This window comes from Triticum dicoccoides, chromosome 3B (genome assembly GCF_002162155.2).
Source record: "Triticum dicoccoides isolate Atlit2015 ecotype Zavitan chromosome 3B, WEW_v2.0, whole genome shotgun sequence".
Classification (NCBI taxonomy): Eukaryota; Viridiplantae; Streptophyta; class Magnoliopsida; order Poales; family Poaceae; genus Triticum; species Triticum dicoccoides.
Window position 1 is genome coordinate 613,236,566 of NC_041385.1, and position 15,380 is coordinate 613,251,945.

At 44.7% G+C, this 15,380-nt stretch overlaps 1 long non-coding RNA gene across 1 annotated transcript; it reads left to right on the plus strand.

Moving 5' to 3' along the window:
- Positions 1 to 1,735: 1,735 nt before the first annotated feature.
- Positions 1,736 to 2,675, plus strand: LOC119281657. The gene is made up of 2 exons (XR_005138499.1): positions 1,736 to 1,780; positions 2,092 to 2,675. It is a non-coding gene; the product is annotated as an uncharacterized LOC119281657 (long non-coding RNA).
- The last annotated feature ends 12,705 nt before the right edge of the window (positions 2,676 to 15,380 follow it).

Sequence of the window (15,380 nt, forward strand, 5' to 3'; positions counted from 1 at the left end):
GGCTGGGCTGCGCTGCTGCTGCTGCTGCGGGGTGCGGTGGCTTGGGAGGAGAGGGGGTGTTGGGTATTTAAAGGGGGGAAGGGTGGCTTGGGGGAGGGGGCAAGCAAGAGGAGGAGGAATCCTCCTCGGATTCGGCCGGCGGCGGCGGCGCGCGCGCGGGGAGGGGGCACGGCTGGGCCGGCTCGGCTGGGCCCTTGGCCCAGTCGGGCGCTGCGTTTCCTTTTTTTTAAATGCGCGCAGAAAAAGAATAAAATAAAATCTAAACGAACTCCAAAAATTACAAAGTAAATTTTCCCCGACTCCTAAAAATGAGTCGAACAAAATGAACTTTTACCCGGGGCCTAAAATGCAATTTTTGAAAACACGCATTTTTCCCTAAGGCAAATAAACTCCGAAAAAATCCAGAATTTGATTTATTTATTAAATCTTCATTATTTCCTAATGTTTGGGAAAGTCATATTATTCCCTCTCATATTTTTGATGTAGGAAAATTATTTGAAGATGAAATAAATAAAATCAAATGATCCTCTTTTTTCATAATTCGAGGAAACTCAAATATGAAAATTTCGAAATCTCCAACTCTCTCCGAGGGTCCTTGAGTTGCGTGAAATTTCTAGGATCGGCAAATGCACAAAAATATGTAATGCATGATGATTTAATGTGTAACATTCCAAATTGAAAATTTAGGATGTTATAGGTACCTTATTTACTATTTGGTTGTGTAAGATAGATTGGTTTGACTGCATGCTTCCTAAGGTGTCCTATATTTTGGAATAGTATGATGATGTCTTGATTTTCTTTGGTAGCATATACTGCGCATACAACTGAAATCTTCTTATATTTCCAATCTATTTCCACCACCCTAAATTCCCTCAGTATGACTATTTATATATAATATTGTCATAAGGCAAACGCAAAGTTTGAGATTATTGACTGAAACTCAAGGAATCTTCAGGTGATTATGCACTAACAATTCATTTTATCTCTATGATCTCCTTATGAACACAACCATAGTGCAAGATGCTGCTGCCCAAGTTGTCGTTCATCTTTGCACATTCTTTTATGGTGGGGCTACTACCTATCCAGATCACTGAATGATACAAAGATGTCTTCCCTGCCTTTGTTTCTATATTCCTTTATGTTGGGGCTAGTGTTAGGTTCCACTGGATCAAATTTTAGCTCTTGTTTCTTGTGTTCTAGAGAAGTTAGAGGAGTGATTAGTGTGCTTTGTTTTTCTAGTGAGTGTGTGTGGATGCATACATATAGTAGAGGAGCAATTAACATCGTCTATTTTTTGTAAGTATATGTGGATGCACATCAAGTGTTCTCTGTTTTTGTAAGAAGAATCTGCTGCCCTATAACTTTGGTTTAATTTGTCGATAATACCTCTTTGTATTAGATACATGCCCATGAGTATATACTTAGTGTATTTTTGGCCAAATTGTTTAACTTATGTTGCTCCTATGCTTTAGGAGGCTGCAACTGACATGTTGGACGGGAATAAACCAAAAGATTAAAGAATTTGGTCAGAGGGACATTCAGGGAGAAGTTTAGGTTGGTATTTTGATACACTATGTCCACTGTGCACTGTAATGATAATCATCTGATTGATTTCTATCTTTACTGTGCAGTCGCTGCATTAAGCTCTTGTGACGACTCAAGGGGGGAACTTCCCTCACTTTTTGATGGGACACATGCGTTACCTGTTAGGAGGGAATGCAAAGACAATAAAAGTCGAAAAACGGAAGCTGGTCTTATCTTTTGACGACCCAAATATCAGGTCAGTTTGAGATGCCATTATATCGTCAACAAAGTATTACAAATCACACCCAATCAGTTTCAGTTTTGAGTATATGCTGGAATCTTTCACCAAATCAAACCGCTGAAGCAGTTCGCTGCCCTTGTTATTCCTTCACCATCCAAGACTGTAGCTATTGCCTACTTTTCACAATGCATTAGCCATGTTAACAAATTGAAATACATCTCCGAGTTGACCTTCACATACATGATCTAAATATTTGCCCATCTTTGCTTAACTATGTAAATGGATATAGTGGTGTATGAAACTCAAATTGTTTCTTTGAACTGCAGATGGAGTCGATTCAAGCACCACATGCTGGAAATACTGCACCATAGTGACATAAGGGGCATCGCATTCAGGAAACCTAATGATTCCATATACACCTTCCCAATGCCTGATTGCATGTGCCAACAAGATGGTTTATGATCTAGGCGTTAGCATACATAACTGAGGGATGCATATCCTCTGCCTTTGTGCAACAAAGGCACCAAAGGCACGGCATTGTTGACTGCATGATCAGGATTTGATGGTCATGATGAAAACTGGAGTGAAGTAAAGCATTTGGTGCTTCTCAGGAGATTCTGAAACCCTATGGCATACCCCAAACCGTTCGATTCTGGATATAATGGTCAAAAGGTGCCTAATGACAATGAATTCCATAGGATCAGAAATTGAGAGGATGCGAGGGATTTTGTAAAGTTAGTAATCTGTAGGTAGTCCACCTTATAGCAATCTCCATTTGTTCAATCTGTCTGTAGGTTGTAAAGTGAAAAGAGCTACGAGATTGGGTTGTAGATATGAGTACAACCTGAGTGCCTCAATGTATATTCGAAAAACAAGGGCTAACAACAACAAAGAAAGGAAATTTTCAGTATATCATTACTCATCAGTGCTTGTTCTCGCATTTCATCTTGCCCTTGACAATTCATATTTATGAGCATGTTCTTATAGTTCAGACCTAACGTTTTTTTCTTTCCTTGGGCACTTCCTCAAGAATCTTGTTGAGGTGTCTGTTTCCTCTCTTTGTGTCATGAATGATTGTGATGTTTGTGGTCTTATCTTTTCTTTATTCTTGATTTGTATTGGATATGCTACTCACATCTTTGAACATGCATAGAGCCTCTCAGTCTTTAACCTTGACTATAAAAATCCATTGATGGAAGCTAGGGAGGGCTGAAATGAACATCCGGCTCCCTGGGTCTAAGCCATCGAGATGGTAGAGACGACGTTTCCATGTCATCTACTCCAGCAGCCGGACAAGGCATATAAAAACCATGGATCCTTTGCTCCCCAGGCTGCAAAATGATCAGAGTGATGTCTACGACCTCCTCTAGATGTATTAATCTCAATCTCATGTTTGGTTTTCTTCCCTTTTCTCTTCTAATGATGTAATTTCTTTTACCGAGATAACACCATGTTTGTTGTAATGCCTTATTTGATGTAAGATCCCTTTTCTACTTTGAATGAATTTACTGCATATATTTTTTATTTAATTTAGTTCATCATTCAGAGACGATGGAATATTTTTGTCCTTCACAGGTTAAATGAGCATTGCGTAGTCCTTCACAGGTTAAATGAGCATTGCGTAAAAGTATGTCTAAGTTCTCTTTCTTCAAGTGCTTCAAGTAAATGAAATAGTCTATTCCGAATTTAATACCTTTTAATAATAATCATAATGAGAGAGGGGTATGCTTCTCTCTCTCTTTGGGTAAATGTTACTTTAGACAACTTGTACTAAGAAATAAAAACTCTGGAAATGTGTTTGAATCGCACAAAAAGAGTTCGTAGTTCTTATTCATACTTGAAACACGTGAGGCTCTGTAAATTAAACCATGTTTTTTTCAAGGCGCATATGGATTTAGCAGACCACAACTAAACCAACTATATATACATGGCATGTCCTTAGTAAAGGAAACTATTTTCATCACGAACATGGCTTTAGTTGAAGGTTCTTGCAGCATGAAACTATTTTCATCGACAACATGTCTTCAGCAGGTCTCTGCGCCATTTGGCGCAACGGGTCAACTAGTATCTATATAAAAACGGCCACAAAGGGGACACAATCATACTTCCGGGCAAAAAGTATAAATATAGCCTCATAATCAAAATAAACATTGTTTTTTACAATGATTCGACTTATCATTGCACAAGATATTCTTCAAGCACTGCTCCTCTATTAGGCGGGCACCTTCCGTGACCTGCGCCAAGTAGTGCTCGGCCGGATATTGGCCTCCCGCCAGATCCTGGGTCGCTATAATGGTGGCCTCCATATCCGTCCAATAGGCTTTAACGCGGGCAAGAGCCATTCGCGCACCCTCTATGCACGCCGACCTCCTCATGGCGTCAATCCGAGACACTGCCCCAAGGAATTGTTGCACCAAACCAAAGTAGTTGTCCGACTCAGGCCCCTTCGGCCATAGATGGTCTATTACAGATCGCATTGCAAGCTCGGACAGCCTGTGGAGCTCCGCCACAGCAGCCACCTTCTCATTTAGCAGCAGCGGGCGAGTGGGAGCATTGAACTGCGACCAGAAAAGCTTCTCCAATTCTTTATCACCTTGACCCTCGAAGAACTTAGCAGCATCAGCCGCACTATTCGCCAAGTCCGCATATGCGTCAGCAAGACTCCAGCGCCCAGCCAAGGGAGCATACTTCGGATTCAAAAACTTCGTCCGCAGTAAGTAGGAGCCCCCAGCCACAATTTTGTCGGCCTTTTGGAGCTCCTCCCGCATACCCTGGATCTCAGTCTACATCTCCTTGGAAGCACTAAGTGCCTTGTCCAGCTCGGCCGAACTAGCCTTATGCTCCTTTTCAAGGAGTACATACCGGTCGGCGGCATTTTTCAACTCTCCAGCCACTTCGGCTATCTTTTCCTCACTTCGGCGATGAGCAGCCTGTTCGGCTCTCAATTCTTCGGTCGCCTTTAGGGCAGCCGCATTGCTAGCCCGAGCTTGTTCCTTGGCCTGAGCAAGTCCCGCTGTTAGGTCCTCCGTGGCAGCAGCACCATCTACGGTACAAACACATTGCATTAATATTATACCCCTCTCGCATTTTCCTATATATCATAATAAGGGAAGCAGAGCACATACCCTGTGACTCCTCTAGCCATGTTCACCAGCGAGATATCGATGTCAATAGATCCAATCTACCTCCTTAGTTCGGCAACTTCAACAGACTGGTCGGCTGTCGGATCCTTATATACCTGCGCACATGTACAGCGCAGCCATTACTATATGATCCCCCGTTTGCCGCCTATGGCGGGCAACCAGAGTCTCAGGGGCTACTATCCACAGGAAGCACACCTAGCGTGTACTTCACAACCAAAAAATAGTGTATTTTTTACTACATACCTCAAAGCCTTTGAGCAGGCTTGTAAATGCCTCATTCAAACCGCTGGTAGCGAAATCTTCGTGAGCACCATGCTCATTAAAGAGTGGTGCTCCTCCGAGAGCGCGGCTCACTCTAGAAGGCCCGTCAGTAAGTCCGGCCGGACATCGAACTGTGATGGACCCTTCTCATCGCCCCCCGTGGGAGCCAAACGCTCCGGGCTCAGGGCGACTGATGTGTTAGCCTCCGGCTTCAGCAGATCCGGACTCCTCCATGACGACACCTCAGTGTCTCCTGCTTCATGAGGCGGAGAGGTGGGTGGGGTCTCACTCTCCGTCATCTCCGAAAGAAGATCCCCCGAAGACGAACTCTGTTGAGAAGAGCTGCTCGCCGGACTGCAAAAGACGAAGTCCCGGTTATGGATCTCGGAGAAACATTGTACCTTCGAATTAACGATCAACTTACAGCTCGGTGGAGGGCTGGCCCATTGGTGGGCACGACGTGGTGAGGGTGCCCGTCGCGGCGGAGCCCCCTGGTGATACCTTCTTCCCTTGCTTGGGCATCTCCGCCTCCAAGTCTTCGGAGGCGGCCCTCTTCCTCCCGCGTGGGGAGGAGGCTTTAACCTCCCCTTCCCGACTATCCTCCATAGGAGAGGTAGCGATTCCCCTGGTCTGGATGCATAGGGTGTGAAGTTCGGCTTCACCGCCCTTTCCTTCGCCTTTCCCTGAGGGGATTTTGCTGAGTACCCAGCCAAGCATCTTGGCAATGGTTGGACCAGGCGAGCCTTCAGGAAGTGGCGCCGGACACCTGATTCTCTCCGCCTTGTTGAGCCATTCCTGGCCATGGAGCGATTTTCAGAATAATAGTTATGGTAAATATAAATGAAGTGTCCAGCTTTAAGGTTACTTACTTGGGCATCTAGGCGATTGCAGCTTAGGCCCGCATCCTCGGTGGTGTCTGGACACTTTACTTGTGGTCCGAAGAATAATTTACACATCCCTTCGAGCTTCAGGCTGAAGAAGTGCTTAATAGTCCGCAGACCCTCCGGATTAAACTCCCACATCCGGAGAGGCCGACGTTTGCACGGCAACATCCGTCGGATTAGCATCACTTGCATTATGCTGACAAGATTTATGTCCCTCTCAATAAGCTCTCGGATGCGATTCTGCAGTTCTGGTACATCGTCAGCAGGCCCATAATTCCATCCTACGTTGGTCCAAGACGCCAACTATGATGGAGGTCCCAAGCGGAACTCGGGGGCGGCTACCCACTTTGTGCCTCTGGGAGCTGTAGCATAAAACCACCTCTGTTGCCATAAATTGGATACTTCCGGGAAAGAACACTCTGGCCATGGGGCATTAGCGTTCCTGCTTATTATGGCACCTCCGCACTCCGCATGTCGTCCCTCGATCATCTTCGGATTCACATTGAAGGTCTTGAGCCATAAGCCAAAGTGTGGGGAGACGTGGAGAAAAGCCGCACACACGATAATGAACGACGAGATATGAATGATGGCGTCTGGAGCCAGATCATGAAAATCCAACCCATAGTAGAACATAAGCCCCCTCACAAAGGGGTCGAGGGTGAGGCCCAGGCCTCGGAGGAAGTGAGGAATGAACACAACGCTCTCATTGGGCTCCGGCGTAGGGATGACTTGCCCTGGAGCAGGAAGCCTATATTGGATATCGGCAGTCAGGTATCTGACCTCCCTAAGCTTCATAATGTCCTCCTCTTGAATCGAGGAGGCCACCCACTGGCCTTTTGCGTCGGATCCGGACATGTTGGAGGATCTAGGGTGTTGGAGCTTGGGTCTTGGGTGTTAGAACTCGAGATGCGAGAAGAAGCAAGGGAGGTGGAAAAGAGGCGTAGGCCTTGACCCCTTTATAAAAGGGGATGAATATCAAGAGTCCTCGGCATAACCGCCTGAGACTTATCTAAAATACACGGAGTCATACCAACGGTCGCCGTGGGGTCACACACGCCCATATTGATGAAAGATACCGTAATTAGATGAACACGATCTCTGCTTTGGAAGGACGTGCCAATAAAACCGCCTCGCAACACGAGTCGAGGTGGAGCAGGAAACACCGGTTCGTGTTGGACCAGGCCATGATGCAAGGGCACGACATACAAAGATCGCCAGCAAAACGGATTTATGCTATGTTCCCTACAATGGTGTGTGAAGATCATCTTGCAGATCCGGACACGGTCTACGTGTTCGATAATAACCTTGGAGTATTCGGAAGGAGAAACCCGCCTTGCAATGCCGAAGACAAGACTGTGCGCCGGACTCATCGTCATTGAAGCCCGGTACAGGGGCTACTGAGGGAGTCCTGGATTAGGGGGTATCCGGACAGCCGGACAATATGCATCGTCCAGACTATTGAAGCGTGAAGATACAAGAATCAAGACTTCGGCCCGTGTCCGGATGGGACTCTCCTTTGCATGGAAGACAAGCTTGGCGATCCAGATATTATATTTCCTTCCTTGTAACCGACTCCATGTAAACCCTAACTCTCTCCGGTGTCTATATAAACCGGAGAGGATGGTCCTTAGAAGGCCGATCACAATTACAATCATACCATCATAGGCTAGCTCTTAGGGTTTAGCCTCTACGATCTCGTGGTAGATCTACTCTTGTACTACCTATATCTTAAATATTAATCAAGCAGGAAGTAGGGTTTTACCTCCATCGAGAGGGCCCGAACCTGGGTAAACATTGTGTCCCTTGCTTCCTGTTACCATCAGCCTAAGACACACAGATCGAGACCCCCTACCCGAGATCCGCCGGTTTTGACACCGACAGCAACCACCAATTTTTGGTGTAGGGGGTGGGCTATTTATAGCCACTGGGCAACCTGACCTGATTTGTCCGAAATGACCCTGGGTCACTAAGGAACTGACACGTGTCGCAACAGTCAGATTTCAAACACACGCGGCAGCTTGACTTGGGCTACAAGTAAAGCTGACTCATCCGACTCTGGATAAAATTTGCTCTCATTGTCTTCGCTCGAAGACATAGGATTTGGTTGAGCATCACTTCAGTCACTCTGACTTTGTTCACTTGGACCCCACTTAACAGTGCAGTGGTTCCTATGACTCAACAAAGAAGAAAAGAAACAATGAAACAACTAAGTCTTCGCGCTCCATAGTCTTTAGACATTGTCTTCTCATGTCATAGTCTTCAACGTGATTAGCTTCACAGACCACCATTGTCTTCATTGTCTTCACACATTTTTAGGGGTCATCTCCGGTAGGTAAACCGAATCAATGAGGGACTACTACCTGTGTTATCCTGCAATTCTCACAAACACATTAGTCCCTCAACCAGGTTTGTCGTCAATACTCCAAAACCAACTAGGGGTGGCACTAGATGCACTTACAGTTCTAACCTTGTACTCACCGCCGATCATGGAGATTTGGGACGCCATGAATTTGGGAGGAGGGTTATGATTAGTGGAACTGCCGTAATGTGAAAGGACGAGACAACTAGGAGCGAACCGCCGTAATATTAAAGGACGTGCGGGGACGAGTAGGAGCGAACTGCCAGCGTGCGAACGGCAGGGTAGTGGATTTCCATTCTCCCATGATACTGGCTTCCGAGAGCCCTTGGATCTGAGATCGAACGGTTGCATGGCGTGATTCTAGACCTATGGGTGAATATCCTATCTTGGAGGGTTATTCTGCAAATTTTCAGCAACTTAGCATGCGACCGTTTGATATCAGATCCAAGGCTGCCAACAGCCCGTATCATGGTCGCGCCTACCATGACCGTCGAATCGCTCGCGCGGTCACGCCCTTGGAGATTTAACACTATGCATTAGGCTATCTGATGTTGGCATGTCATACATAGTCATTACTTAATCACTCATGCTACAACAAGGTTAGCTATAAGGTTGGCTATAAGTGTATTTTTTTACTTCTCTCTATCTCTTTCTTCGTAATCCCTCCGTCCCCTAATATAAGAACGTTTTTGACACTAGTGTAGTGCCAAAAACGTTCTTATATTATGGGACAGAGGGAGTAGTATTTATTGCATTTGCCAAGGAGTGACCTCTTCCAATGAAATGGTGCTTAGATGAGGTGCTAAGGGCATTAAATGGCTTAGCAATCAAGTCCCCAATGCATAGGTGCTTATTAGTAGTTTTTGTTGCTAAGTTTGCTTCATTTAATTAGCTATAGACTCAAAATTATATTTTCACCTAGGTACATGCGCTTAGCACCATTTCTTCCTTGGGTCACCAAACTTACCACATCAGACTTTATGCCTATGTGGCAAGCTTAGCACATGTAGGAGCAAGTAAGTACTACAATAGTGGGCTATAAGCCCGCTTTACATGGCATTTTTGCATATGTGGAGGAAAGAGGTAAGGAAAAAGTGGAGAAGTGGGCTCTCATGCAAGAGCCAGCCTCAACTACATGGTGGAGCATTGGGAGAGGCGCCTGTATGGAGGTGGTCAGGAATCGGGAGACTCACGTCGGTCGTAGCACCGCAGTTAAAATGATAATGGCAAGTCAAATCACGGGGCCCCACATGTCCAACAGTAACTCGCTGTCAAATCACACAGCCCTACGTTTGCAGCAGCCTACTCCCTCGTCTTATCGCGTCTCTGTCGAACCGACTAGGCGGAACTGCCCCGCCTACCGCGCAGGAAAAGCCCCGCCCTCGACTTTTAAATACAACTACATCCGCTTAAGAATCCAATGATATATTTTCGTGACATAGTAACTCATATTTAGTTAGTCAAATGGATGACCTAGAACTACGTGCACGCCCTATAAACCGAGACGCCTAAAAATAAAAAACTGAGATGGAGAGGGTAGTTCAGCACGTATCTTTTTAGATCAATATAGTCGGGATTCACCAAGGAGCAAAACCAAGTGGTAGATTGCTCCTGTCCTGTTGGTGTAGCAACTCAAGCAGGGTCAGTCCTCACACAAAATGGCGACACACTTAATAGGACCCCTTTGGCCGACATGTGGCTCATCCACCATCTTGTTCCACGTGCGATGCACCAAATTACAGTTCGGAGCAGCGGTTGGAATTGGAGGCACCCCGGTCGTAGTGCCGCAGTAGTAGAAAATGAGTGATAAGGGGTCAAATCACAAAGCCCCACCTTTCCTGCATTAAGCTGGACGGACGAAACAACCATCATTTCACTCTAGGGCGCAAGAGCATAAAGAAAATAGAAAACAATGATGCGTACGGCAGCTACCTAGGGCACCCTATGGTAGGGGTCTCCACTACAGATCCTTTTTTTAAAGCGCCTCCACTACAAATCGGCTTCTCCCTCGTCCTCTTGAAGAAAACCGATGATGAGTCTGGTGGTAGGGTTTGTAGGAGTACTATGGCATGCGGGGCCATGTCGTAGTAAACGGGTTCGAGTCAACACATATGTGGGCTGCTTTGTTTTACGGGAACGAGGCAGCATTTTGGGTTCGGGGACCAGTGGAGATATAGTACGTACACAAAATAGTGGACGTAGGTTCGACCGAAAGGCAATGATGCATTGAACGCATGAGATTTCGAAACCAAATTATGAATAAATACACACTATAGCATGTAAAGCTTTGAGTCATATATGCATGATGTAGATGTTCATTTAGTTCTTATAGTTCATCTCATTCAAAATAAATTAGTTTTATAAAAATGTTAAGATTCAGGGGGTTGTGCATTGTAAATCATAAAGTAAAAAACAAATAATGGCAATTCATTTAAAAAATAATCAATTATGATACAGAAGATTCTAGAACAAAGGAGAAGTGCTTGTGTTTTGAGGTTTGTGCATTATGCTTAATTTCAACCATGGAGTCTTCTAAATTGTACATGTGGCAGATCTGGTGGAATGTTGATGATATCCAACGTCCAGTAGTGCTCGGATTTGCCATCTCTGCACTGTCGGATTAGCTTCATCCAGCGACCATCTTTCAAAGTTATTGGCACACTATATAGTTCTTGTGCCATAGTTGCATGTTTTGGAAAAAAGCTACTAATGGGTTGTACTATCTATTTAGGAATAGAAGATGTATACATGGAAGTTGTAGGGAAAGAGATGACATGGAGCATCTCAATTCCTATGAGTAGTGATTGCAAAAGAGATGTCATTTGGTTCACATCATAGGAACTTTTCTATTGAATCTAGAGATGACATGTATCTCAATTCCTATGAGGGATTAGAAAACAGATGTAATTTGGTTCATATAATAGGAACTTTTCTATTGAATATACGCTAATGTTTATTTTCCTTTGAAATTAAGGGAGTATAGGAATGCATTCATATGAACCAAGTGGCTCTAAAGCTATAGAAATGATATCATGTTTATTTCCTTTGAAATGTGGAGTATATGAATTTATTCCTATGAACCAATTGGCTCTAAAGGAAAAATTCTATAAAAATCATATCATATAGAGTTCCTATGATATTCCTCGACACCAAAGGATGGTTGAAATTGTTGCGGGTGATACGATGGTCTTTCTTTGTAGACTCCTCCCCCATCTTTATAGTTACCTCTCGAAGATGAATGAAATGATATATACAAGGTATTCTACATGTGCAATTTGGTACACGAAAACTCGGTAAAAGTTTGAGAGGTTCGAATTTTCAATAAAGCTATATGCACTGCATTTCGGAACGGAGGGAGCATACGGCAGTTGCTAATACTCACTTGGAAGATTTGTGTGTAGGAGGAGTGGCTGTTGTGTTAAATGACATGGCAAAACTGACACTGTCGGATGCCGATCTAACGGTTCTTACGGCGTTCGTCGGGAAAAGGCTTGTGGCGAATGTTTGTCGGATAATGATTTACAGACACATGCATTGCATTGGTACGTGCCCCCATCTCTCTCACGCACACGCACCCTCACGAGTCACGACTCTCCTGAGTCCTCTCGCAGACTCGCACGTCGCACCCACCGTCTATCTACAGGTAGACGTCACACACATATGTGCTCTTCACACCCTACCCTCGGAACTTCTAAAAAACAAAAGACGTCGCACACATTTTATTTTAGCTCACACGCCACACACTTATACTATTACTCTCGCGGCGAACGTTCTTTGGGCACAGTATATTGTACTCTCACTAAGAGAAGCGGTGCACGCACGCACTAGTTCTCTCACACCCACTCACGGGTACACGTAGGTGCGCATTTTTTTGAAGCTGGTACAACAAAATCACTCCACTATATATATAAGCAGGAGCCTTAACGCTTGCTTTACTAGGGTTCCTATTGTTCACTCTCTCATGCTCTCCAGATCTAAGCAATACATAGGTGGCCACACTCTCTCTCAACTCACGGCTGGTCACATATCTGGCCGAACAACCTCGACCGGGGCAGCGGTGTTGCTGCATCGTTCACGTTGTCGGCGGCGGCGAGGGAGGAGACCAACGGCTGCCCACGCGTCCCGGTCGGCGGCCGTGCCTTTCTCTCCGAGAGAGCGCCGACTCGGGAGGGCCTCCAACCCCTTCTTCCTCCCTGCGGTATTGTGGCCAAGATGCGGCCTCCCGACGCCGTCTTTGCCACATGCCAACGACCCTCAGGTATATATTCCTTCGAAACCTACCTTGCTCTACTGCCCCAGCTCCCTTCGTGTGGATCTTTTTCTACTTCGGTCCGTTGTTCCAAAGCCACCTAGACTTTTACTATTATTAGAGGTAAAGCTAGTTCATACAGTCGACTCTAAGAGTTGGTTCAAATAGGGAAGAAAGTGGGAAAGTAGTAGATACTGGCTACCCAACCGGTCTCTTGGTTGAAAAGACGAAGAAAGCATGGTGGATGGCGAAGGGTGGGGGGAAGTGGACCTATCTCTTGGTTAAAAAGGAAAGAAAGTGACGGGTGTTAGGGGACAACGCAAATGAGAATGAGCAGGTCTAGATTTCCTGTGCTCACGTAGGAAAATGTCGCCAAGGAGATAAAAAATGGGACAAATGTAGACATGTTGCCTGAGTGTTTGCCGCTCTCGGCAGCCACATCTGCCTCACCACTTTATGCCCCTGCTGTCCCTACACCCATATCGCTACCATTAATGTAAAATCACATGAAGCATTAAGCAATGCCACCTAATGTCACTATAAGTAATGGTCTAGTGTCGTCGATAAATTGAAGCAATGCCACCACCATTTTATTAAGTGCTTCCGTCTTGCTTTATTTCCCTTGAATTGTGTTTTTGCAGTTACACTTAAATCTCACATCGCTAACATTGCTTCATCCCAGTGGAACTGCACAAATTTGATTGCACATTTACTGACCATGTGCTACTCTCATGACAGTAATACTAATGCTATTGTTCTGCATGTTAATCTAGTGGCATTGTTGATGTGATGTGATGCTACTTACTTAAGGACACTTCATACTGTCAATCTAATGCCAATTATAACACAATAGATGATGTTGTTAATGATACACCACTTCAAATATTTGTCACTATTTAAATAACCGTATTTCGTATTTGCGCAAACAGGGATGTCTATCTCCATATCGTTTCGGGATGACCAGATAGCTATCCCTCATTGCCGTCATCTAACCTCCAGTCTTCAAGGTATTCCTACATTGGTAGTAACTAAGATAGAATGACCAACGCAATCTAAAAGAAGCTGATTCGTACATTTTACTTCCTGATTGCAATGCAAGGATGAGCGAAAACAACTGCATCCTAGTCTCGAATGCACTTTCTACCAGTTCATCCATGGACCAAGGACTAGCTGGCACGGCTGCACGGCGGTTTTTTGGACAGGTGCGCGGACAAGAGGCATTGTGGTCTGCTTATTTCTGCAAATAGCGGTGCCTAAATTTAGTGGAATGCACAAGAATTTCACCTGGTCAGTACACTGCATGGTTCAGTTCAGCATTCCAGCTGAGACCACAATTATAATTGGTTATTCTGGAATGAGAGAACCTAACCGTGGATGGTGGCAACAAAAAAAACCAGAGTGAACACCAGGAAATTTAAGCCTGCCCGGAGGCCCTTTGCTCAGAGAAGCCTTACTTGTTTTTTCCTGATTTGTAAACCTTCTCACAACTTTGTGTTTTGCTATGAACTAGTATATGTTTGTTATGTTCTATGAATCATTGAGATGTATAAAATTGCTTAACTTATGCTTTTCAAGTTTTTTATGAAGACGAGTTTAATGTGAGTGTTCCACATGAGCACTGGACTAGCATGTGAACGTTTGGAATTTACATTGTGGCCTCAATTAACTGCATGAACCACAGTAACAACATACATAGTTGCTTATATGTTAGACAGCTGATTGTTGATTGTTAGTTGGTCGATAGCCTAGTGTTGAAGCGAGCTGAGCCAATGTGTCGTGTTTTGCACAACTTCTTACAAGTGGGGTAGCACCAACAATGTTTACAAGTACTTATGTATACGTCGGCGCACAGTTCTCGAACGAGTGCTCTATTTCATAAAAACACACACTGCTCATATGATAAACTGTGACAACTTATGTCTTACCATGCCATATTCATGAATAAACTAGTGAGGACGCATCTGTTTCGGCAACAATTATGATGGTTCTCACATGATTCACGGGCACACAAAAGTAGCAGCAGTTCCCATAGACGGATTCAAACAGAGTACTAGCCCCAGAGGGGTCGATAACAGGCAAGGTTCGGATAATTAGACACAATCCAAACTACTATTAAACACTAGCTGGGGCAACTATTTCATGCCTCGATATAATTTGGGCTGGACACAAGACAGACCTTGCCATGAACATCATCGAGGACGTCTCGCAGCAGCTCTATCATGTGAACCTTCATGAAGACAACCTTGTGGCCTTACCACTGATAAACTTGTTTGTGGAGGCATGCCACATCATCTTCCTGCGTAAGCTTGACAAGAACAGTATGCCTCACAAACGAAGGAGTAGCTTTGAACTTCTTGTGCTTCAGTACACCCTGGACAACACGACTGACAACAGTGAGGCTGGAATACAACTCTTCGTTGGTATAACCACAAATGGCTTCCAGGATCCAACAGCCTAAGAACTCTGTTTTCCCAGTGCGTATATTCAGGTCATCCGCCTCATAGCGAGTGACATGTACAACCACACAATCCTTGTCTGCATCAGGGCTCTAATTGAAACAGAAACAAATTCTGAATTACTTTTCAGTATAAGAAACACAAGTTTTTGAAACCACTATGTATAGCATGGCATCGAAGCTAATAAATTTTTGCATTATTAACCACCACATACTTACATGAAAACCCTCGAGATCGGCAAAGAAGAAAATCACCTTGGGCAG